The 27,934-nt window shown below is 32.9% G+C and overlaps 1 protein-coding gene across 1 annotated transcript in view; it reads left to right on the forward strand.

Annotated features, from left to right (window-relative positions):
* LOC106715819 (hemicentin-2) overlaps positions 1 to 27,934 on the forward strand; it is a 102,525-nt gene continuing 74,591 nt past the window's right edge. Inside the window, exon 1 of the mRNA XM_045681507.1 lies at positions 1 to 31. The gene's annotated coding sequence lies outside the window, so the exon portion shown is untranslated. The remainder of the gene's footprint in view (positions 32 to 27,934) is intronic.

Raw genomic sequence — 27,934 nt, forward strand, 5'->3', positions numbered from 1 at the left:
AGGTTCCAGTCTAATAACCAGTTAATCAAAGGTAAATTCTTAAAATTATATAAAAGTAAATAAACAACAAATTATCAACATAAAAAAAAATTACAAACGAATTAGGAACCTCCATATTTTTGAAATCGAGCAAATGTATCTTAACATCTTGGTTAATTTTATTACATAATTTATTTTATTAAGATATTATAATATTTTGTCTTACATTCAATAGGTACTTCATAATAAAACCGGGAACTGGTAAGAAGCCACTCGCATGAAGTATCTAGTCCAACAATTTTCTGAGAAATATTTCCAAGTATTTGTAGAATCGAGCCCTTTTACTTTGTTCATTGCTCGCTCGAGAGTGAAACTCGATTCAGGAACCTTTTGTAAAGGGCCCAATAATAATTGAAGCTTAATAAAGATCGCCTGATATTGATAATAATAATAAATTATTTATTTAATTTGTTTTATACAACAAATAAAAAGTATCAAGAATTATTTCTGAATTAGTCTCATTTTAAATATGATCACCATTCATCGTAGGCTGTAATTTTTTTTATATCATAAGGTGGTAAACGAACAAGCGACCTCCTGATTCCCTGAAATAGCGAAGCGACCGCTGCCTATAGACATTCGCAATTGCAGATGCGTTGCCTCCCTTTAATCGACAGAGGAGGGGATCCACAGAAAGAGGTTATATACACTAGCTATGCGTTCCTTCCTCCATGAAATTCACTTTTCCTTCCCATACTTTCCTAATAAGAAAAGAGTGGGTAGGAAAAGTCGACTAAAATTAGGTCTCCGGCACCACATTCATCAGACGAAACGCGAAATTGTTTCCAATTCACGCCTGTCTTCTGTATGGTTTAATTTAAAGTTTTATAATTATTCTTAGATGATAATTCAAAGTTTTCTCAATGTAAGTAGTTAATAGACGTTTAATTATCTCAATTCTCTAATAATATCGAAAAATAAATGTTTATACGTATGTTCTAACTCGAAAAACTGTATCGTACAAATTTGTATTCTATTTATCAACTGTTATGGATTGTGCTCATGGATTGGATACATGTAACACGAAGTTTGGATATCCAAGGATAGCTTCAGACTTTCAAGAATGGAATGATTAATGACACAACAAGTTGGATTACGCAAATGTCGCGAAACATTAAGGGAAGCGATAACAGGTCTAGACTTTGTTTATCGTCCGAGACGTAGGCTATCTTGACTAAGAAAAATTGTTTTCGTATCATTTCAGCTTCTATCTTTTTTTCAGTGTCATACTAACGCAATGGAAATGTCTTCAGTTGTTTTTTTTTTATTTTGTGTTTGAATTAGCAAGTATGAGAATTTGTGTTCAGATAAAAAGTCATTTTAAAACAAAATCTACTTATTTCAAAATCATATGGACAAAAGCGGCTTTATGTTGCTGAGACGTTGCCTTAAATGGACAGTAGATAGGACAAGCAAAAAAGGGACATTTCCTCTTCCTAAATGTTCCAAGCCCTGTCACCTCCCTTTACCATCTTAAATTATTACTTTTCCTTAAACGTTAAGTAAGAATACATTTATTACGTCTATATTAATAATACAACATGATAGATTTGATTGTTTGTTTGTTCATTGAATATACTCCAACTACAGAACTGATTTAAAAAAATCTTTCACTGTTTGGTGGTTTCACTATTTCACTGTTTCTATACTATCCCCGGGTGCTACAGGCTATTTATTTGTCTTTTTTTTATTTCTCGCGGACGAATTCGCGGGCAACTGCTAGTTATGATGAAATCGATCATGTAAGGCTATTCTTATTTTCATAGCGTATTTTTAACGTGGAATTGTTGACACCATTTTTATTCCTTTTGGATACTTTAAACTACTCTTAGCGCGTCCTCCGATAACGACAGATATCTTAAAGTTGTTAGAAGCCTTTTTCAGAGCGAAGAAATAATTTTGAAGATAAAGAAAATGTTCGATTCCAATAGAACTTTCTCAATTTTCTTTTCGCCATTGATTGCGATGTTCAAAGAAAGTTTTATTTCGTTAGTGCTTGCTTTCTACGCTTCGGTTGAGGCCCTTGAAATATAATGATGAATGTTCATTTTCTAGGAGTGACAATATTGATAAAAATAAACCTTCAAACAAATAATTAAATTTTTTTAAACAATTTGTATTGTAGATTTTATTTTGCTGGAAAATATTGAATTTACTTTTCACTGCTTACACTTAATGCTTACGATTGTAAGCAGTGCTTCGTTGAAAGGGTCGTATGATTGATGAGTAAATAAGTAGCTTTATACGACTACCCTCAAAAATATATTTCGGAGTAACATAAATAGTTTTACATTTTGTTAAAGAGGTTAAAATATATCAGCTTTAGCTTTAAGCTCGGACTTTTACAAATCTAGCAAATCCAATAAGAACCTTTACACGTCAATAAGATTTTCATAAATTAAATTCGTCTGAACTTTTTTTCTGAAAAATAATAAAATAATGAAAACAGACAAACTACTCGTAAAGAGGCCAAACTTAATGGGGTTGTGTCGTTTTATTTCGAAGTTCCAATGCAATATAAATCGATGAACTGAAATTCCAATGCAAATTGAATGCAAAATTATTGAGCAATAAGTAATCGAGAAGTGGATCAAATTTTATTCGTAAGATATTTGGACAAACATCAGGACAGGTGAACCTAAAAAAAAGCTTGTAAAGAGGCAAATTAGAAGGTGAAGATCTTCGAAATTGAAAATTCTGCTGATATTAAGCTTTTAATAAGTAATCCTCTTAAAAACAAAATGACTATAAATTATAACTTAACGATATCGAACAAGATGTATCTATATGTACTTTAAAACTTGTCATAATTGCATCTAAACTTATACTTACGGTTAAAAGAAATTTAAAATACTATATGCAAAGCACTCATACGATAAGCCACAGGATACAAATATATGTACACAATCTTCATTTTTTCAAACTTTAGTTACTTTAGTAAACTTCCATTGTCAGAGAAGTATGAACTTTATTAACAGTATTTGGTAGTAAGCATCGTTCAAATTGGACAAGCCGAATGTTCGAGTACATACTTTTACAAAATATTTGATATGATATTTGGACGGACAGTTTTCATCTTCTTTATTTATTACTTAGCCGGTCGGACGTCAACTTTTCCAAGCGACTGATATTTCTGACCACTGATTTGATAGCTTGAAATTCTTACGCGAGAATGTTCTTTTTGTGCGAGAAATGTTTTTTTTATGTTTTCCTACAAAGTTGTGTACAAAAAGACCAAATAAGAAAGTGATATTTCCTCTTCTTATTCATAAATTCTCTCACAAAATTCACTTCACCTTCCCATCATTTCCTTAAAAGAAAAGGGTGGGAGTAAAAAGTTGAGAAAAGAAAGAAAAGTTGACACTGTGGTAGCACTTTTAAATAATAAATATAAATTAATAAAAATAAAAAAACTTGAGAGGTGTCAAGGGACACCCGGATGGAACGAAGTTCCTTTCGATTAATTAGTGAAGGTACCAATGTTTATTCTATGAATAAAAAACTTAAGTCTTCACAAGAAATACATTTTATTTCTATGAATTTTCGTTATATATTGTCACGTTGTTGCCATGGTGAAGTAGACGTTAAAAGTGTCGTGACAACTTTTCGTAAGAATTTTTTCCGTCTAGCCCCCTTTCACAACGCGCGATAAGGAACTTCGTTCCAAAAATAAATTTAATACGTAGTTGTATAACTTGAAATAAGTTTAAACGACATGAGTTTTTACCCCACACCATCTCATTAGGTAGGAACGTCCGCAAGAGGTTTTTTTTACTTATTTTTTCATCTTATTGATCGCGGCCCCTCAGAGAATGATTGATGACTCAATAACTTGGATTACGCAAATGTCATAGTAGGACATTAAGCCAACGCGATAACATCACTAGATTCATCGGATTATCGGCCGCTTCATTTTTTTTAATTTATTACTTTAATTATTTTATGCAAATCATCCAAATATTCCTTCTTACTAATATTCTAAACTAGCTTTTACCCGCGACTCCGTCCGCGCGGAATTAAAAGAATGCACACAAGATAAAAAAGTTCCTATGTCCGTCTCCTAGTTCTAAGCTACCTCCCCATAAATTTTCAGCTAAATCAGTTTGACCGATCTTGAGTTATAAATAGTGTAATTAACACGACTTTATTATATATATATATATATATATATATAGATGTGAAAGTTTGAAAATATTGTTTGAGAGATTGTATTACCTTTTAACTAAGATGAAATTTGGAACTGAGATAAATTACAATCCGGAATAGCGTATAGGTGATTAGCTTTCTTGTGTTTGATCACACACGAACGAAGCCGAACCTGAAAATGATCTTTTTTTGTTTTAGTAACCCGAGTTTCATTTTGAAAGTAAGTTATTATGATGAAAGTTAACATAATTTGATTATTCGTCGACTTGGAAAAATTTGATTCATATAACCAACAAAGGAATGTATCATAATCCGTTTATTAAAATTCCGTCCGATATATTCTTTTTAGACGGAGAATAAAATTGTACATGCCATTCGTCAAAAAAGGCAACGCGACATAAAACCTTTGCGAGGAATGTCTGATACATTCCAGTATCCTTTTTCATATTAATTTATAAGATAAAGATATCCAGAGCCAAGTATTTTTTTTTAATATTAGGTATAAGGTGGCAAACAAATAAGTGGCCATTTACAGACTGATTATTGTAGAACTGTTAGGTAGCCATGGTCACTTGATAAATTAATCAGTTAAACATTTGCCTTTTAATAAAAAAAAAAACAAAACCAAGTTACTTAAACTGTTATCAGTTCGGCCGAGCTACGCGGCTCATTTCTCACGATCAAACTTTGAAACGACTCCTTAAGCTTTAAATGATCCAATTTGCAGCGTCATTCCGCACCAAAAAGCGCTGGCTTATGCCCATTAAGATTTCTAGCGGAAATAGCTAGTAAAACACATTTTACAACTATTAAGAGCAATAAATTCGAAATTAATTGTTCTAATATTATTACCTTTTTTGCCATTAACGGTGTTCAAGTCTTTTTATGACATAATATCTCATAGTTCTTCTCCTGGAGATATCTAAGATGTCGTGTTGATTCTAAAATACCAAAGACAAGTTATTTTAGAAGACATTTTTATAAGATAACTTTTTTGATAAAGGGTAGGTTCAGATATTATCAAATTATTTAGTAACATTGAATCAAGATTTTAACAATAAATTAAAGTAAAGCAAGTTTTACTAAATGATATAGACTTGTTCAAATTAAAATTATAAAACTATGTCTTCTTTCTTCGTATTTCTTAACTTTATTTAATATATGAACCATAATAAACGTTAAAAGACTAGGTAAGATATAAAGGACTCTCTGATATAACTGAATCGATAGCGCTTAAGATGTGGGATCGGATTACAAATAGGTTATCGACCATCACTTCTTTGCACGTATCGGCAGATTCAAGAGCATTAGATAGGGTATGGCGTTGCAGTAAAAAAATTCCATTCTCGAGAATATTGAATCATTTATTTTATTTTTTGTAGAGTTATGTGAATTTAGATCGTTGAAGGCCAGTAAGTTACCCATTCAATTTCATTTCTATTTCATGTTTTATCTGTGGTATTATTATTAGACTGACAAAAGTGTAATATATGTATGACTGTATATCAAATCCTGTATGACCTGCTGTGGTATAAATGCCTTAACCGATTTTGAAGAGTGAGAAGAGCCGAGGCTCCTTAGGGAGACCTTGAGCTTAGTTACTCATAAACGAGATTAAGGCTAAGCGCCATCTGCGTTCGGAACTGTAAATGCCTCTTCAAGGCAAACAATGGCTAGACTGTCACAAAAAAATGAAGAGTGAGATATCATGCGTTTTGAAGTGTCTACATTCAGTCGGGTTAAAAAAAACTATATGCAAGTCAAAAATAAACAAACTTATGTCGCATTGATGAGCAACAAAGTTCGAAATTATTTTGTTTTATAAATAATGATACATTTCTGCGAAACATACTGATATCGAGTGATTATTATAAATGTTTCGAGTCACTTCTCAACAATTTAATTCCACTTGACAAACCAAATATAAATTTAAATTAATATTTATAACTTGTAAGAATTGTTTGAATAATATTATTTAAATTAAAAACAGCTAAAGACAAGAAGCAGTTACCGTAAAATTAAAATTATAAAAGTCTGGCTGTCGCAACTCTCTCTGCGCGGAATTTAAAAAAAAAACTTAATTTATAGTCTATGTAATCTTCCAGACTATCTTCTATAATATATACATATGTTCTATGTCTAGTTTAATTTCAGTAGATAATATCGCTTCTTGAAGGATCCCTAAGTCGTGGCTGTTTGCAAATACGTGTAGGACAGTCTGTTTCATAACGCGGTAGTGCGTGGAAGAGTCACACGAGTACTGCATGGTTGAAGATTGCTAGTCATCGAGATGGTGTGGATTGTACCTGGTAATACTGGTACGTAAGGGTAGCTGTTTTTAATTAGTCTATAATAATGTCTCGAGAAAGCTTAAACAATTAAAATAATCAAAAATGTAGCTTTTAAACCAAGAAAATAAACCGACATAAAAATAAATTGAAATAAGAACAGACGTAAGTTCTCCTATTTTTCCCGAGAGTGCATCACGGATCATTTATTTTGGCTACAATCCAACAATCGACGTAAATTGCTGGCATTCTAGCGTTCGTTGTTGATAATAAGAACATCTCTTACATAATCATAATGTCACCTAACATATATTTCACGCAATACAAATAAAAATTACATCTATAAACTATTAGACATAACCAAAGTTTGATTACAAGTCTATGACTCTAATAAAAAAGATGGCAAATTTCTGCGAACAAAAGACTGTTAAATTCGTAGCAATCCGAAAATAAGTAAATATTACTACTTACTTTTGTTACTTTCAAGTGTTAGTGCTTGTTCTCAACCTCAACGAATTCGTGGGGTGGGCGAGGCGGTCGAGAAATTTCAAACATATGTCGATTATGTACAAGGACTTATAAACCTTTATTTTTATTATTTCTCTATATTTCTTCCTAAGTTGAACGTATTGCGATTCTATATGTATTTGATTACTCTTGCAGATTCTTGCATTGTACACCGACCTAAAGAAATTAATACTCATGTAAAATTAAAATGTTTTAGGATCGTTAACTAAAAGAACCATAACTATCTAATTTCCTTAGTAAAAATATCTTGTTTTCTAAAGAATTAAAAAAAAAAACCGTATAAAACTTCTTTCTTTTGTTACACAGCTAATATATTTTTATGAATATTTTACTGAAAATTAATAAAAAGATAATGGAGATTTAACTTCGTTTTTAATTAATTTCGTAATCCCTTGGCCATCTTTTCGGTATAATTGCTTTTAAATATTTAAAACTTTTTCTCTAGTATTTGTTTTCGAAATTTTCACCGAAATGCGTCATTATCTTTGAAAATCTTAATAAAAGATAATATTGGCATCATGTTGGCTTCTGTAATCCTCATTCATCCCCGAAAAAATAATATGAATTTCAATACTGTTATTTAATATTACAAAGTATTAATACAAAGATGAAAAGAATGAAAACGAAAGAAGCAAAATCAAAATAACAATACGTTAATTGAAATTCCTCGCGCACGAGAAAAAAATACTAACATTAACGAGAAAACAAAAGAAAAACGAATGTAAAACTGAAGAATTTGTGACACATATTTGATTCGTTTGCGTACGTTGATTTAATTATTTGATTTTTTTCATTATTGAAAATATTTCTTATATTAATTTTTCAATAGAGAATTATATTGAATGCAATATGTATTCGTAGAAATATTTCGGCAGTGAAAACGATAAGCTATGAAATTTTCGACTGTGTTACGGTATTCAAACTAACAATTTACAAAAGCTTTGCTTCATGACCTCATCATCAACCTACCCATATCCCTATAGAGGGTCGGCACAGTATGTACTACTCCTGTATACATCCCTATCAGCCGTCATATCTGGATTCACCATCTTCTTACGCATATCCTCTTTCCCACAATCTATCCATACTTTCTTTGGCCTTCCTCTACCTTTATAGCTGTCCAATGCACGATGACCTTCTGTACCTGAATTTCTAGATAACTGGCGCTACTTTCAAATTTCCTCTGATATACACATTCTTAACTTTACCTTTTCTTGTCATACCACACGTCCATCTTAGCATAAGCATCTCAGCTACATACAGCATTCTTTCGTCTGAAACCTATTGCTTCATGACCTATTGTAAAAGTTTGATTTTCAAGCGTAGTTGTCATTCGATTTATATTGGTTCCTAAATCACCTATAAACCATTTCATCACCATCATCACCTCACTATACGTCCCCACTGAGGGGCTCGGAGTCTACCCCAAGTTAGGAGGTGACTAGGCCATAGTCAACCACGCTGGCCAAGTGCGGGTTGGTTGACTTCACACATATCATTGAAATTCTTCTCAGATATGTGCAAGTTGCATCACGATCTTTTCCTTCACCGTAAGAGTAAAAACCATTTGATACGGTCTTTTAACATTATTTGTAGAAGTTATCAGCAACCGCAACTTAGATATATTAAAAGCTTTCCGTTTTAGTTATCAGTAAGCAAAGTCGAAATTCATGACTCGTTTATCAAGGCGTAACTTAAAACTGTCAACTTAAGAATTTAATAGCTCAATTTGCGGCGCCATTCGTCGGCGTATAGCACCGATTTAGTGCCTTTAATGTAAGATTGATAAGAAACTCGAAGCTAAGCACATAGTAAATCTGTTTATTACACTGTTTACCTTATTCATTATTTTGGATTTGATGATTTGTTTTATTTAGTCAGTGCAGAATTTTAAAAACTAGCCTATAATATGCTCGCATGTGTCAGTTACTTTCTCATCAAAGTCCCGTCAAATTCGATCTAACCGTTTCGGAGATTATTTGAAACAAACGCGTCCTCACGGACAGACCAGACAGACAGATAAAAAATTGTTTTTCGTTATTAGCAAATATATTATGTATACGAAATATGACATTTTTTAGATACAGACCAATTTTATTATTACGCATATCTATGCGCATCTATACGCATAACCATCTGGTTAATATTGAATTTAACATTTATAAAAAAACAATAGAAAGATCACATTTGCATAAAAAACTCAAAAGTATATGTTTATCACCATTGTCAAAGAGGTAACTATGACAATATTATATCACCTCAGGGTTAGTTTGCCAAATCTTGTTTGCCAATATATGACGGTTATTTAACAAATATTCGAAAACATAGTTTGTTAAACTCATATTTCAAATATTTGCAAAAGAAAATAAGTTAAAAAATTGATGAAATGATATTTCGTACTAAAAACATTTGCTTGCTCATCGCAATGTTCTCATACCTCATTAAGCTTGCTACAAATACAATGTAACTTGTTAATAATTTCAATTTTCATAAAAGTCGAAATTAAATGTTCGTTAATTACGTATATTATTACATTATATTAATAATAAAATATGTTTAATTTTAATTACAAATTCAACTTACGGAATAATACTCGTAGTACCGAAATTTATTTGCTAATGAGTATGAGTACAAGAGTAAATATTTCCATATTTTAACAGAAAAGAACACAGCGATATTATTTGTTCTGAACATTTTTTATACTAAATATGTTTTCCTAAAATCCCTATTTCGTTGAACTTGGTAATAAATACTTTCGCCTTCATTATATTTTTTTATAATCCAGTAGCTTAATGAGGTCTTAGCTTTTTTATTACTTTTAGTTTATTAATTAATATAGCGAAACTAAATATTAATTAATATAGACTATAGAAAATTAAGCATTACAGTTAAAATTTTGAACAATTTTTTGGCAGTGTAAACCCACGGTAAAACACACAAACAACAAGTCAGTGACGACAATGTTGGTAGTTCTTGTGCTAGAAAAACTCCTAAGGCCCTTTATTAAAACTCGGCGATTTAAGTAGTTAAGCGACTTACGTAATACAATTTGATAGAGGTTCGTACATTGGAACGCATCGCCGATATTAGTCGTCAAAACCAGTCGCTCGCAATCGCTTGTCAAAATCGTCTTGACAAAAGTCCCTGCAATTATCAGGATAGCAGAGGAAATCTAAACAGCCGACCAAATAGTCGATTCGCGTCAACGATTCAACGTTATGTCCGAAGCGCGCAATATTAAATTCAAAGATTTACGTTGCTTGTGTACTAAGGCTGAAATTTATAGTCGGTACTTGGACTTTGCTTAGACTTATCTTACGAGTTTGGAATTTATAATCACATGCTAAGCTTAGCTTAGACGTTTGCTTAGCAAATGCTAAGTCACCAAAATCGTTGACTTAGCGAAATCTGACACGTTTCTCGACTACTTTTAAATTCGTATAATATATGCATCCGTAATTGCAGATACCTGAATTGAACCTTTTTTATATATTTTGGATTCACCTGATGACCACTCCGTTTCCAAGGATTTTGTACCTGCCTACTCTTACAAATACTTCTTTCTCGCTTCAAAGGATTTCAATTTTGCTTACGACATGGATTGCTACAATAAAATAAACAAACAAAAACCATATTCTGAATATTTAAGAAGAAATATATTTATTAATATACATATATATTTATTAAGAATATTGTTCAGGACATGCAGGTTGTTAGTGCTACCCGATTATTCCAATTTGCGTATATAGGTGGATAGGGAAACGTATAAATTGCGGTAGAAGTTGACTCAATTTTCTTGAAACTTTATTTATGATGATGTACAGTGTAGGTTGGCTTAAGCCTGGTAAATCTCCACAAACAGTCTACAACAGAAAGAAGAAAATTAGTACAAAAAATAATACCAAAGAAAAAGGTTTCTTCTAAAGTATACATGATTATTTTTATTAACAGAAAAATAAATATAGTATTACTTATTGTCGGTACTGATCATATTTACCTGTTGATGCGATGTTCCAAGCTTGTTAATTTTATCTATTCGAGACAATATCCAATTTGTCCGTTCAATAAAATCCATTCGAAAATCTTTGTTAGTTCGTTAGCCAAATCCGAATGAAAGATAAAGTATGGAAAGTCCGTAAGAATACGAGCCCAGGGTAAACGTCAAAGGATAGAATCTTTTTATGTCCAGGTAGATGAGCCAAAATCCAGAAGAAATGCATAAAATGGATCTCTAGTAACCTCAACAATAACAAAATTAAATAGGTTATGGGTTTGACGTTGTCATTTACTTTGACAAGTCAAATAATCTCGTTCCGTTCTACCGTATACCTAATCATAATTTTACAAAAGTGTTAATTTAAAAATGTTAATTTCGTCGTTTTGCTTATAATTTCGATAGCAAATTATAAATGAATACAACTATTCGATTAAATTAATAATTTAAATGATATATGGATCATGTATTTTAAATATATTTTTTCTAAATACTGAGAAGTACCAAGAAGATATTGTGCCAATAGAAACTTTGTAAAACTCTGTTGCTTAGCAAAATCACTGTTGCCACCTCGGCAACTTCAAAATGTGCTTAAAGACCTGTTATAATATGACTAAATATACTATCTTTTCAAATAGTCCTCCAAGTATTAAATGTGGCCTATTAAAGTGGATCTGCTATACTCGTTGTTATGAATGCCGAACTAAATTATATTAAAAAATATATAATGATTACTTTGTGATTTCTTGAATACGTCTAAAATGCATCATGTTCATTTTTAAATTTCATTTATATCTATATAAGTTAATATGGTAATAAAAATAATGATGCTAAATGAAGAAAAATGTGCTAAACGTACTAAAATTCTGCCAAATTTTGCATAAAATATGCTAAATTGGCAACACTGACAAAATCTCAGCCCAGAACGACTATAAATTCGCATCTGAGATAACTTTAAGCAAATGCTTAGATGAGTTTGCCATAAGATAAACCTAAGTCAAGTCGGAGCTAAGTCCGAGTACCGACTATAAATTTCAGCCTAAGGGCCTAAGATTTTTGTTAAACAAAAGAATGTGCAGTGCCTCTGCCTACCTCTTCTTGTTGTCTCTAAGAGTGCATATTCATTAAGGTCATTTTATCTATTCAAAGTAATGCGTGTGCGTACTGCTAAGGACTGGAATAAGTTGCCGGCGTCAATTTTTCAGTTACAAAGCTAGCGCGTACCATCTTTAGACCACATCATCACCTCATGGGTGGGATCATGGTCAAGTGCTAACTTTTTCAATATAAAAACAAATATTAGAAAACCTAAACGATACAGTAATGCAATATTTCAACGTAAGTGTTCACTACACACTAAAAGTTTGTCGAATTTCTTTTTGTCACTGATTGCGGCGTTTACTTCAACTTTTCCTCTATATTAGTTGCGTTGTTCTTTGTTCCGTTTATATCGTGACTTGTTTCTCACATTTATTATATTAAATAATGGAACATCATACAACATGTCAGCTATATTATTTGATTATTTACTGAGTGATAAACTAAACTTAAATTTTTACTAGCTGTCGCCCGCGACTCCGTCCGCGCGCAGTTAATAAGCTTATATGACACGTTCGTAGATTTACCATAGCAGCGCCATCTATTGATTACTTACTCAACCCAGTCGAAAGGTATCGACATCTGTTAGAATCATTTGGAGTTAACAGATAATTGTAACTGTCAAATAATAACATACAAATAATTAGCAATAAATTAAAATTGCGACTATAATTTGAGATTTAAACTATCCTATCTCTCAAGTTGGATCGAACTGCACATGGTGTGCGAATTTTATTATAATCGGTTAAGTGGTTTAGAAGTCCATTGAGGACAAACATTGTGACACGAGATTTATATATATTAAGATTATGGTTTTCATATAAAATGATTAAATAAAATTAATACTCAAGAAGGGCGGTATATACCTCGGAAAGGAACTATTTACAGGGATATGGTAGAATCGAGGAAACTATTCAAAAATAAGGTTAAATTTTGTCAAAACCATCAGGAGCAAATAAAAATGAATATTCTTGCTACAAAACATGAGCAAAAAGACTTCCGAGGTTTCTGGAAACAAACAAAGAAATTGAGTCCTAAAGCTGGTATCCCAGTGAGCATTGATGGCGAGTGTGAGCCGGTGAGGATTGCTAATCTGTTCAAGAACCATTTCAGGGTACAATCACTTGGACAGTTAAGTGTGGGTGTTGATGCTGGGGTGGCGGACCCGAGTCGACCATTACAAGTACCACCCCGGATAACAGCGAAGGAAATAACTAAAATCATAAAGAATATGACTAAGGGCAAGTCTCCCGGTCATGACCACCTCAGCATTGAACACCTTCAGCACGCTGGTCCGCATTTGCCTAGGTTGCTGGCGCTCTTGTATACCTTCTGTATCAGACATTCGTATCTGCCCGGGGCGTTAATGAGAACGGTCGTTGTCCCGATTTTAAAGAACAAAACAGGCGACGTATCGGATTGTAATAACTATCGGCCGATCTCCTTGGCAACCATAACTGCGAAGGTACTCGATGCAGTGCTCGAGCGGCAGGTGAGTAATCATCTGAAATTTAGTGATGCTCAGTTCGGTTTTAGGCCGATGTTATCTACCGAGTGTGCAATCCTGTCGCTAAAGCATGTGGTAGGATACTACACGGAGAGGAATACGCCTGTCTATGCAGTGTTTCTTGGTCTTTCGAAGGCCTTCGACCTGGTCAGATACGACTTGTTGTGGGGTAAGATGAGGCAGTCGGGCGTACCGAGACCTTACGTGGACTTGTTCTCCCATTGGTACCAGCACCAGACCAACCAGGTAAGATGGTCAAACACACTGTCGGAGGAATACAGGTTGGAATGCGGGGTGAGGCAGGGGGGTTTAACCTCACCGGCGCTTTTCAACCTGTATATTAATGAGCTGATCGAGGCACTCGGTAGTACACGTGTCGGCTGCTCGATTGATGGTCACTGTGTGAACAGCATCAGTTACGCTGACGACATGGTGCTATTGAGCCCATCGATCGCTGCTCTCCGGCGGTTGTTGTCCATCTGTGAGAGGTACGCTGAATCTCACGGGCTCCGATATAATGTTAAAAAAAGTGAACTGCTCGTCTTTAAGGCAGCAAAGAAAAAACCTAATTATGTGCCACCTGTAACGCTCGGAGGTGTTCCACTGAAGAGGGTTACGGAGTACCTGTGCCCTGTGGGTTGGATATACGCGGCGGGCATACAATGCTCTCCGAGTGCAATATAATAATGCTTTCAGGATGTTGTTAGGGCTCCCGCGGTACTGTAGCGCATCAGGTATGTTTGCGGATGCACACGTGGATGACTTTTCATCAGTCATCCGCAAACGGACAGCCTCACTGATGCGTAGGGTTCGTGCGAGCACTAACAATATCCTGATGGTTATAGGTAATAAGCCCGCATGTGTTGTTTTGAGACACTGGGTACATATACATACCCATGTACCTGGTGCCTCGAAACGACGCAGATTTATGAATTAAATGTTTTATTAAGTTTGTTAATTTTAATTTGTATTTATTTAATAATTTTGTCAATTTTCACTTTTAATTTAATTTAATTTGTAATCTTAACTTTACTAACATAGTTATAAGTATTATTTTACTAACAATGTATGGACTTATAATGGTCTGAATTAAATGATTTTTATTTTATTTATTTTATTTATTAAAAGCACCCGAAATCGACCAGCATGTATACGTATAGATGTATGAATGTATCTAGAAGCGAGAGTGATATCAGGAACGCGCCAAATTGAGGTCTGTAGTCTCTGTCTACACCTCTGGGTTACGGGTGTGAGTTATGTTGTTGTGATCGTATAAAATACCATTTCAGTTTTTCTGAGAAAACATCATTCTTAATTAATTGTTCATTAAATTATAACATTTAAAGTAATAATTATTAAATAAAATGACCCACTTCCTTAAATACTGTATAATAGCATGAAATTTTCACTCGTATTTTATAAAACCCAGGGATCTGTTTCAAATAAATTATTCTGATGAGGTGCGTGAGTGTGAATTCGTTAAGGTTCTCGAGGCTATACATATATGAAAATGGAACGGCATTATATACACAGATAGACAGATAGAGTGCCAAAATCTATGTGAATAAAATTAGTATTACGTATTGTATGACTGTTAGAAGTTGTAACTATTTTGTTTTAGCCTAAAAATTAAAAAAAAAAGTAATAAGAACCCAAGCACTAGGTAAGTACGAGTTAACCATAGTTTTCCATTTTGTTTGATAATTCTATAATAATAAACTAATTTAAATTCTTTTCAACTCACGTTTTTTTCGGTAGTAAAATGTGAACGACATTAATTGGTACTGGCGTTTAATTACATTTATAATGAAAAATAATAACTTTCACAGACTACATTGACACATTAATTATATTGAAGGGGAAGAAATATGATAATTTATTATTAATATTGTAGAAATAACTACCGTTCGTGTTGTTATTACTATATGTATTATATATTTATGTATAGTTAATTAAATATTAAATAAATCATACTTCATACTAATATTATAAATGCGAGTGTTTGGATGAATGGATGGATGAATGGATGTTTGGACTTACTTCAATGAATATCGATGAAATTTGGCATAGATGTAGATGTAGAAGAACACATAGGCTACTTATTAAGTTTTTTTCAATTCCGGGCGGACGAAGTCACGGGCGAGAGCTAGTTGTAAATAAAGTTGAAGAGAGAAGATAAGTTTCTTCTTCTTTAGATGCCATATCTTAAAGTAGGTTGGCGACCATCATGGCAAATTGAACTTTCGACACAGCTTCTCTGAATAGAGAACTTTTTCTCCTATTATGAGTATACCACTGGCACACATTTTTCAACCGAAATATACGTATTTTTCCTGGGTTTTACACTGTATTATCAATTGTAACTGTTCATCTTATTACTGTTTAATAATTTTTATTTTTTGAAAGGAATCATATTTAATTAAAACAAAAAAAACATACATTAGTGATTTAGGTTACTGTTCTACGCTCATTAAAACTTAATATACACGTATTTTCCGGTTTTAAATCTAAAATATTTCGTTAACGATTTCGCCTGAAAGCATCAGAGCGGAAGACAACTTTCCGCATGGAGGGAATTTTTACACCGAAAATCGTATAAATTTGCGGTGCAATTAAAATTAATCAAAGCTTAAACTTTTAATATATGCTAAGAAAACAATTTGCGATGACATATACTAATTAATATTATAATTTAAAAAGTTACATTTAAATGTTTTTTTTTATTTTAAAACTCACACACACACACTCACTCCGCTGGCGTAGCGACCCAAAGTGGGTCTTGGCCTCCGACACAAGAGATCGCCAGACTTCTCTGTCCTGTGCCTTCTCCTGCCAGTCCATCGCTTGTAGCTCCAGCAGGTCTAGCTACAAACTATGACTATAACTATATACTCTATGTATTATATTTATTCTGGTCATAGTTTTAAAAAAAATGTTTCGCTACCTTACCGTTTGAATCGTACTAGAAAAGCAGAACGATAGGACAGAGGATCTTTGTAGAGATTTAAAAATTCTTAGCTCTTTTTTGTCTGCACAAAAACTGCTATGTATTAGTAACACTTTATTTTATTTCACTCACAGATAGAGGTAGCCAAGATTCATTAAGTTACCGGTTTAAAATTGTAAAAAAAAAACTTCAGTTATCTTAGCTATGTTAGGTTCTGAAAATAAATGGATTAGACGTAATCTAAATTTATTTAAATGATTCCCAAATATCTATTTTAAAGGCTAAATAACTCGGGTACTGATTATCCGCTTTGAAATTTGAAAGAATTCCAATTATGATATGGCTTTAATACCGCGCATAATTGTCACTCGGAACTATGCGACATTAACCAGCTACAGTTTGATGCAATGCAATAATATCTGATGTGCTTTGGAGTTTAAGCATAGTTTTCACTGGGAAATGTCCAAGTACTAAGTATTGGTTAAACTAACGTTGCATTAAGATTATACATTATTTTAGCGTTACGTTTCATTTGAGAAACATACTAACACTCTAAAGATTACTAGGTGGATAAACGAGTTGGAAGCTAAGGGAGCTCTAAGTCCAGGACTGGGTCGAAATGACGTGGGATCGAGGAAGCATTGGGCCATTGCGTCACTCTAGTAAGTGATAAATTAGACAAATAAATAAACCTCTTTTTTACTTGATTAACCTAAATACAAAGATCTGTTTGTATTATTTGAAACAAATAAAAAAAGAAACATTGCTTTTCCAACCTTTAAATATATCCTATAATTTTACTTTACGATGAACCGATAGAAAAATATTTTCGTTTACGTTTTCCTCACAAACAGCTATCGGAGGAAGGCAACTTCCGCCCCAGAAGAAATTTATGATAACGAAGAACACAGGAAATCCAGCGTTCGTTTTCGACTCGAACCTAAACGTACTTGAAGTAAGCACGTTTTTTATTTGCACAATATTATTACGTTTTGTTTTTACTTCGTGATATATATTGACATTATGTTTTTTTATGACAAACGCCATATGCCAACACGCAGCTGACACTTATTACTAGTAGTTAACATAACCAAGTTGTTTGCGAATTTTTTCTTAATTGATCATGCAAGACTTTTAAAAGACACAATATAAAGCACATATAAGTCTCTAAGAAAAGAAAAATAAAAATTTGGTATCATGAAACAAGATCTCTAGATTTCCGGAATAAAATCAAGAAAGCTTATTACTTTCACGAAATAAATCGGAAGCAATTTCAAAACAAAAATTAGTTCTCACGGACGATTGAAAAGGAAAGCAATATATTCATTGCAATTATGCCCGAAGTAACATAAATAGAGATAACTGCCATCAAAACCTATTTTGCTCTCCAATATCTATTTATTAAGTTCAATCAGTGGACATCGCTCGGGGATATAAAACTGATGATCGAAGGGCCCAGAGCATGTGGTACAAGTTACAGAATCAAGCGAATTAATATTATATTAAATTCACTTACTTAAACTACACATTTTACACTGCGGTACATAATTTTATTTGTGTCATTTAATTTAAAAAAAAACTTAGATTGTTTTTTAGGTTTACAAACCTAAGGTCTAGAAATCTACACAAAATGGTGGTGTTGCGGATAACTCCTTCTATTATTCTATAAGACAATCCTTTTTTTTATTCAGACGTAATATTATCACAAAGCCAGATTTTTTATGCACTTTAATATAACTATATTTCATAACTATAATGAAATGAATAATGGAGTCAAGGTCCAACGACCAGTGAATGGCAGCGTAAATTTCTCTGTGTATTTGAAATCATTTCCACAAATAACCGTATCACGGATCAACAGAAATAGACACAGATACTGGAAAACTAATTGTTGATCAACCTAGCCAAAATCTATCTACAAATTCTTGATCACAAACGCAAAAGCGCCTAGATAGTCAAGTTTTATAAAATTGATTTAAAATGTGCGCTCTAGAATTCGCTTTCTAATTTCAGATTAACAAAAACTTATTCTTTATGATTGTCTTGTGATTTTTTTGCATAGAGCATCTTCTTATTCATCATTACTGGTAGGCACAGTATATACTACTTCCATACTGTATCAGACGTATATGTATTTACTCCCCTCTTACGCATATGCTTTTTCGCACAATTTTAATCAAGAAAATTTTCGTAATGTATAAAAAATAATATTATTGAGCCATACGACACACAGTACACAAGTTTTTCGCTTAATATTTCTTCATATAATACAATATTTCTTCATGTAATATTAAGATCCCATCTCTTTCGCTCTGAGTAATATTTACCTTACAATAATAAGAGATAGGGAGAGAAGTTAAGCGTGTAAATTTAAAATATATAATATCATGGGTTTTTATTGTGTACGTTATTACGTTTCTTTTTTGAAGCGTTTTATGGAAAAGGAGGGATTTATAAAATGTGTCTTTAATTTATATTTACATTCGTGCCGCGTATCTTATGGTTTGTCACATGCCCTGAATATTAAATTAAGAAACAAAAGAATCTTACAGAGTACATTCAGCGTCAAAACTTAATAAGTTTAACCTTTTTTTAGGTAGCATAACCATGAAGAAATTTAAAATACACGGATAAAGTACTTCATAAAAATAACTTATGCCAGTACCGTTAGAGGGGTAGACAGACACTATCTTTTCACGATGTCTCGGCTAGTAATAAATATAGATCCACAAGAGACATACTTATAGGTACGGTGATTTTATTACAAATTTATTTCACCAGTAAGTTATTATTAATTAATTTTTTAAATTACTTGAACAAACTTTATCGAACGTTAAACCTAAGTCAACTTTTTTTACCTTCTCAATTAATCCATCATATTTTGATGCTGACTGTACTTCAGTAACGAATTTGGGTCAGATCTTTTTTCATGGAAAATAAAGCAATAGGATAATTTCCATAAGGAATTAATTTTTACAAAGAAATATTTAAATATTATATTAATAAACTGGTTCCAGCGATTTCATTTAAGTCAAATGGTGTCAATCTATATATATAAAAGAAAGTTGTGTTAGTTACGCTATTTATAACTCAAGAACGGCTGAATCGATTTGACTGAAAATTGGTGGGCAGGTAGCTTAGGACCAGGAAAAGGACATAGGATAATCTTTACCCCGTTTTCTATTTTTTTTTTATTCCGCGCGGACGGAGTCGCGGGTTAAAGCTAGTCTATATATATAAAAGAAAGTTGTGTTAGTTACACCATTTATAACTCAAGAACGGCTGAATCGATTTGACTGAAAAATGGTGTGCAGGTAGTGTCGCGAACGCACGCGAATTAGTTCGGTAAAAAACTAAGTATTTGAACTAGCAACATTTTGCTCCTGTCAACTGCAGAATATTTTAATTATGGAGGGTAATGTTTTACTCGCTTTGGCTGAATAATATAAAAGGGCACACAGAGATTGAGATTCAGTTTTGATTCAGATTCAGAGATACAGTTGGTAAGCGATGATTTAGAAAACCAGTTGGTAAGCGATTAAACAATTGCCATTAATATCAGAAGTACAGTTTATATGCGATGTTACTGCGTCGTGTAAGTATCACTGCGGTGAGTTGTTTGTTCATATTAATCAGAGTTATTCAGACCGTGTGGACAGGGATGGCTGTAAGGGGTGGTGGAGGCCATTGGCGGGGTTTTAAACCCCTGCTTGAGAATGTTCATCTTACATAGAGATCGACGAGATACGTAGGTATCTCGATTCAGTGATGGATGCGTTCCGATTTAGAGTTATTATCGACGGGATACGTAGGTATCTCGATTAAGTGACGGGTGCAGCCCGATTTAGAGTTAGATCGACGAAGTACGTAGGTACTTCGATTCAGATACGTGTGCACATGCGTGTGTAGGTACGTATATTCACAGTAGACAATTCGTGACTACAGCATACAGAGAAGTAGTTCACGACATGGTGGAGGCGCCGGGTATCGATATCTTTCAGATGGAACCCAGGAACAGATGTCAATTAAATCAGTTTGATATAATCATTTACAGAGTTAGCTATCTATTATATTGTTTTAATTTACAGATATCAATTCAATCAGTTTGAAATAATCATTAACAGAGTTGGTTATCCTTGATATTGTTTTAATTTAATGTCACAACAACCATGTAAGTGTACTGTTGGATGGACAGTTATCAGCCATGTAGATGTGCTGTTAGACAGACAGTTAACAGCCATGTAGGTGTGCCATTGTATAGACAGTTAACAGTCATATAGGTGACCTTTCATATGAACAATTTCAGAACAGACAGACCAAACAGGACCAAGGAACAGACCTTCCAACAATCATGTAGATGTGCTACTATATGACAATTTTAGAATTAGTTTAATAAGCCATGAAGATGTGCTTTTGTGTAAAATTTTGTGAAGTTGTTAAAGATGTTCCGCTGTCAGATTGTATTTTTTGAATACTTCTGGAATTTCATTGTAAATCAGAAATGGGGAGGACCTTGTGGTTTCTATCTCAATCTAATATAGTTGTTTCCTTAAGATTGGCATTGTTGTAATATTCAACTCAGTTGTACAGGTTTTAGTTACCCCTAAACATGAGAGACATGTTTAAAGATGTTGAGCGACTCCAAGGAAATACCTTTGGTTGAAGAATTGTGAGTAAATAGCAACTGAACTTGAAACGATGCTCCTGTCATGTAAGTCTCCTTAATAAGCAGGAAACCAGAAATCATGTTGATGACTATCAGACGATGACTATAACATAGAAAACATGGTGAGCTCAATCCATTTTTATACCTATAACTACTTATTAGGAAATCATAGCCTTAAAGTACAAATGAATATCTTTAACCAATTTGTAAAGATACAGGTCACAGTTTAATGTACATGTGTAATGAGTATAGTCACCTAATGATGATGTTTTAGTTTGTGTTTAAAAGAAATATCTTTTGCTGGTATTTATTCCAGATTACACATTGATACCTCTGGCACTTTTTCATTCCACCAAAACTGTTGTATAATAGATATTATAGCTTTTACTTGTATGACATGTAATTTATATATTAACAATAAAATTGTAATTGTAATGTTTTCTAGTTTTTCAGGATTACAAATAGCAAAATTTGACACTAAACTTCATTTTACTTGATGAGTTATTAGAGACAGTGTCTCCCACCACATATCCAAGAGTGTATTTTGTAAGACAGGACCATTATACAATTAATATTACCATTCAAAAGTATGGTAAAATATACATCAGCTCCTATAAGTAATGAAAGCTTTTCAGGTACATTGAAATTATCATCAGACAAAATTACATTCTTTGGTAATTTGTATTGCTTTATATCAATCTGTTGTTAAGTCAACTGTGTGGTTATAGAATGTAGTTTATATTACATTTAATGTGCAGTTGCACACCTTGCACTGGAGAATAAATATCAAGATTTACATAATTATTTATGTTGTTACACTTGTTGCCAGTACCCATAATATTGGTTGCTTGATAAAAGGGTTTCAGGGATAACCTTGCCATTATTATGACTATAGAGATGATTTCAAGAAGTATGTTTATTTCTAGAATTTTGTTTCTTTATCATTTGCTACTTTATGTTGATATTGAAAAGCATGTTTACCAGGCCAGTAGATTTAGCACAAATGTAAAATCTAGTAAATCCATTAAGATGTCAGAACAATAATGTTGAATAGTTGTATGTTCAAAAATGTTAGACAAGAATTCAAAGTTCAAAGGTCAAATCTTGACAAGTGTTGGTTAATTCAAGACATAGTGTGCTGTTGTATGGACATTTTTTGTGGAATTAATTTCACAACAGCCATGAGGGTGAGCTGTTGTGTAAGCATTTTAATAGAATTGGTTCTTGATGAACAAAGTTAGTAGTCAAATTAGAAAGTCAGTAAGAAACTCCTGTGATTGTAAACATTGTTTTATTACGCTTTAACATTAATTCATGTTGTTGTCCCTTGCCTAGGGGCGGGAGTGTCGCGAACGCACGCGAATTAGTTCGGTAAAAAACTAAGTATTTGAACTAGCAACATTTTGCTCCTGTCAACTGCAGAATATTTTAATTATGGAGGGTAATGTTTTACTCGCTTTGGCTGAATAATATAAAAGGGCACACAGAGATTGAGATTCAGTTTTGATTCAGATTCAGAGATACAGTTGGTAAGCGATGATTTAGAAAACCAGTTGGTAAGCGATTAAACAATTGCCATTAATATCAGAAGTACAGTTTATATGCGATGTTACTGCGTCGTGTAAGTATCACTGCGGTGAGTTGTTTGTTCATATTAATCAGAGTTATTCAGACCGTGTGGACAGGGATGGCTGTAAGGGGTGGTGGAGGCCATTGGCGGGGTTTTAAACCCCTGCTTGAGAATGTTCATCTTACATAGAGATCGACGAGATACGTAGGTATCTCGATTCAGTGATGGATGCGTTCCGATTTAGAGTTATTATCGACGGGATACGTAGGTATCTCGATTAAGTGACGGGTGCAGCCCGATTTAGAGTTAGATCGACGAAGTACGTAGGTACTTCGATTCAGATACGTGTGCACATGCGTGTGTAGGTACGTATATTCACAGTAGACAATTCGTGACTACAGCATACAGAGAAGTAGTTCACGACAGGTAGCTTAGAACCAGGAATAGGACATAGGATAATTTTTACCCCGTTTTCTTTTTTTTTTTATTCCGCGCGGACGGAGTCGCGGGTAAAAGCTAGTTATTAATGTTTAAAACTTTCATGTACGATATTCTTTTACTTTTATTCGATAACTTTCTTATATGATAACAGTAAAGCTGTATTTTAAAAAACAGTATAGGTAAGTACTCAATTACTAATATTGTAATCTGTTTTTTCCAATTTTGAATGAATTGCAATACAATATACTATCCAAAATTCTATCCAAAATTTCATATTTCATTAACATTTTAATAAACCTTTACGAGATGAATTTTGATTGGCAAATCGATTCTTAATGTTTACGCGTAAAATCAAAAACCTTGATGCGTTTATATTATCAGTTAATTTTTCCTTTTAAATTTTTACAACATATTTTCTTTAATAAATTATAATTATTTAATTTTAAATTTAGAGAACGCTATTAAAATTAAGTACACGTGTTGATGGAATTTAAACATCTATTGAAGCTTACAAAAGTAATTTTCTTTCCAAGTAGATGCATATTATTCGCTTCAGTTATTGCTTTGACCGAAAATGTTAACTTTTATTAGTCTTATTTTGTTCCATAATGTTTAAAGAGGTTTTTATAAATTGTTAAAAATACTTTCATCTTCCAGAAAAAAACCTTGAAATTATTATTACACTGCAAAAATCTCGAACAACGATTTCAACTTTTGTGAAAATATTTACACAAATGATACATATTATGAGAGCAATGCATATTGAAGTCAAATTATCGTTTCGTAAAACTTCGTGTTCAAGGGCAGACAAGACAAGCGTCTGGAATATTCAGATCGGCTAGCTTTGAATATAAATTATATCTAGACATTTTGAAAGAGATAAGAAAACAAATCACACTTCACAAGATGAAAAAGAAACAAATATTGTAAAGAACTCTCATGTAAATATCGATAAACCGGACCAATAACGACACCTTGACGTTTTTAGACAAATAATTTTACATGAACTAAAAACAAACCTTTTAAGCTTACTATAGTTTAATGAACGCTACCTTCAAATAGGCAAAGAACTGTAGGATCTGTCACGTTTTTTTTATGTGAAAAAGGCAAACGAGCGGTGGGAACACTGAAGGCATCAGCAAAGCCCATGGACACCACAACACTAGATTAACTGAAGATGCGCTATTAACGTTCAATTTAATTTACACGTTGAGTGATCACCGACGCTCACGTACATTCTCAACGCCGTTTGAACTAGCTATAAAGAAAGAAGCAAGTTTGCTTTAAGAGGAAAATGTATATTTGGGAAGTGTTGTTTTCACATCACGCATAAGGTTGTGCCACCAAATCGACGACTTATCGCCCCCTTTTGGGTCATAGAACCATTTGGTATGAGAGAGTAAACATTTATGATCCCAATTATTTATAGACTTTACTCTTTAAATTACACCTTTAATTTATTTATTTTATTTTATAATCAATTGAGAACTAAAACAACATTTCAATGATGCTCAGTCAGATTACATTATTGAGAAGGAAATTTTCAATATATGTGTTGCTTACATTTCATTGAATTAAATTCGTATAAAGTTTTCTAATTTCTGTTCTGTGTTTGCCAACTCAACCACAAGCAATGTACATATTCCATTACAGAAACAGGACCATAAAGTAAGCGGTCTGCTAAAGTTACTGTCGTATCTTCCAACTCGGAAAAGTTTAATTGTACATTAATAATGCGACTAAAGTTTAATGTAACGTTGAAACCGTTACACTGTCGACTGGTTTTCAATAAATCCCTCTATTAATGATACCTCTATTTTGTGCAACAGTTACATTTTAATTTAGCTGGTTAACGTTTAGTGCTTTTTGATTGGTATCGTGGAAATGAAATATCGTTATTAGGCTACTGAATAAATATATTTCATAAACATAAGTGGCAAACTATAAAGTGTCTGTATTAAAATATCCTACCGCTACCTATCTGGAGGAAGTAAAATATGAGCTTTCATTATCATCGTCATCATCCACCTTTGGCCGTTGCTGGACGTAGGCTTTCTTCAATGCCTTCCACAGTAATGTGGTTCTCCGCCTACCGCATACAACGACTTCCAGCCATCTGCACTAAGTCGTCAGTGTCTTAAATCTTTAAAAACACGAAATGTACATATCTACGCTTGGATCAAATTTTGGTTCACATAGGTTTCCTTTTGTATTCGCAGATGTGTCGTAGAGGCCAAAGATATTGATAAAATCACCGTTAAAGACCATACTAAACTTAAAACCTATATACGACAAGATTTCTATGATTACTTTAGATCGTAGTAAAAAAAAACATTAACTGAAAATGTTTGATTGTTTCGAAGTAAACATTTAATAGAACAAGTCTTCGGATCACAAAACTTGGTATAACGTTTTCTCGATACCGAGAAATAAATTCGAAGTCTGATGTCAGCGAGTCTTTAAGGGAAGAGTTTGGCTGTCGTTAAATAAATCTAAAATTTATTGCCTGTAAATAATTTCGATACGGTTGCCAATGACTAAGTTAAGCTCTCATAAATGGGACGTTTTAAGGCTTATTTCACGGCGTAGAAACGAATCGTAAAATTTGTTTACGAAAAAGGGAAGGTAATATACGACAGACTTTTACTTATTTTATTCTAATGGTATTTTTTTCTTCGTAACATGTTCAGTTTTGAGAAAGTTTTGTATAAAATAAAAAAGTGTCTTTATTTTCTCACATTTATGTAACGCTAAATCACACGATATTTACCAAAATCCAAATTCAAATGTAATAAATATTTTTTGTCAACACTGAAATACAAAATGTAAAGAAAATCTGAACAGGCGTCTATTGTATCTCGTCAGAAGTCCACTTTATGTCCAATTCATCACAAGTAGATCTCGTATTGAGATCAGATTTCCAAACTCAGTTTGAATACGTATTTAAGAGACCATTGACTTGTTTGTAAGTGAAAATTATAGTTTTATACAACACCTTAATTTGTCCGAGCTTAGAAACTTTTGCCTGGTTTAGATTAAGCTAGTACATTAGGACAGTAGCGCTCAAAATGAACACTGGCATATAACTAGTTTATTGTAAACACTAACTGATGCCAGTGAGCGATAACTGTTCATGGCAGGTCATCGCTACTTTCTTACTGTACTGGCATAATGTAATTAAGTAATAGAGCACATCAATCTTACTAATATTATAAATGCGAATGTTTGGATGGATGGATGTTTCTTTGAAGGTAGCTCGGAACGGCTCAACAGATCTTGATAATATTTAGCATAAATGTAAAACATAGTTTGAAACAACACATAGGCTATTAGTGAAGTTTTTTTTATTTCAGCGCAAACGGAGTCGCATGCGACTACTATATCAAATATACTTGAATTTTGGTTTATCAAAATATAATATTAACACTGTAAAACATTTTGAACGCCAATCAGTTTTCAGCTTCAATGTAACTCAGAAATTTATTTTTTCTAAATAATAGAGTCTGGGTACAGATGATCTGACAAATTGATCATCGTTATAGTCTTTTATCATCATAGGTCAGATGTCATCAGACATTGAAATATAAACAAAAACTTTTTAAAATTTCAAATTACGTCAAACCGCATTTGATAACTTTCCAAATCCCAGCTCACCATTGCAACGGGCCACGTAATTTGTGGTAATCGCCAGGTAATTGCCGGAGCATGGCTCTGAAGCAATTTGTGAAGGCAAATAGCGTTCAAACGTCAATACAGAATAATGAATGGTTGAGCTTACTTTGGCATTATTACTGCAGTTAGGTTAGGTTATAGAAAATTCAATAAACATCAAAGCTATACACTCATCGTTTCTAGATATAATAGATGGCAATAAAATAGTTTTTTTTAAGTTATATTATATAAGGTAGGAAACGAGCAAGCTGTCACCTCATTTCGAACAAAATAGCGAAGAGACCGCTATCTTAAATAGATAGAGGAGGAGACATACAAAAAATGGATATTTCCTCTTCTTATAATTCCCCCCCCCCCCAAACAAGTCCAATGCCCTTCACCACACTTAGTAATCAATTTCAAACCCAACAAATAGCATTAGACTGCATAAAAATTGTTTGCACCAAAATTAGACGTACGATATCCGAAAGAATGTTGAACTGGTCGAATAAAGTGCGAAATTCTATTTGAAGGCGTTATTCGATTTCGCAATGGTCCAGGCAATCCTCTAAAGATTTTTCAATTCAATCCTATTGGAGGATCGTTGAACTTTCAACTGATATGTGTTCAACTTTTACTTGCTTTCAATCGGATTACTCTCAGCAGGGTATTATTCTCTTTTTAACATGATAAATATGTTTTAGACACAATTAAATTGAAAATTATGGATAAATTTTATAAACAACATTTTAATATATTAGAAAAACTAAATAAAAAAACTACAAAATATAGTAGAAAGGTAATAAACCTTATAAAGAAACCCGACCCAGTTTCGCTTAGGCAAATAAACAAAAATATAGGCTAGATTGATTTATACAAAAGAGATTTCTATTTATGAATGATATTTATAATTGGTTACTTAGTTTTAGTGTTTTTTTGAGAACAAACATTGAACTCTTTTCTCATACGTGAGTATTATTACAGTTTAAAGTCCTAGTATTAGTCGTAGTAACAAAAAGAGATAATAATAAAATACTCTCCATATACCGTTGGTTTCTG

The sequence above is a fragment of the Papilio machaon genome, chromosome 16 (genome assembly GCF_912999745.1).
Source record: "Papilio machaon chromosome 16, ilPapMach1.1, whole genome shotgun sequence".
NCBI lineage: Eukaryota > Metazoa > Arthropoda > Insecta > Lepidoptera > Papilionidae > Papilio > Papilio machaon.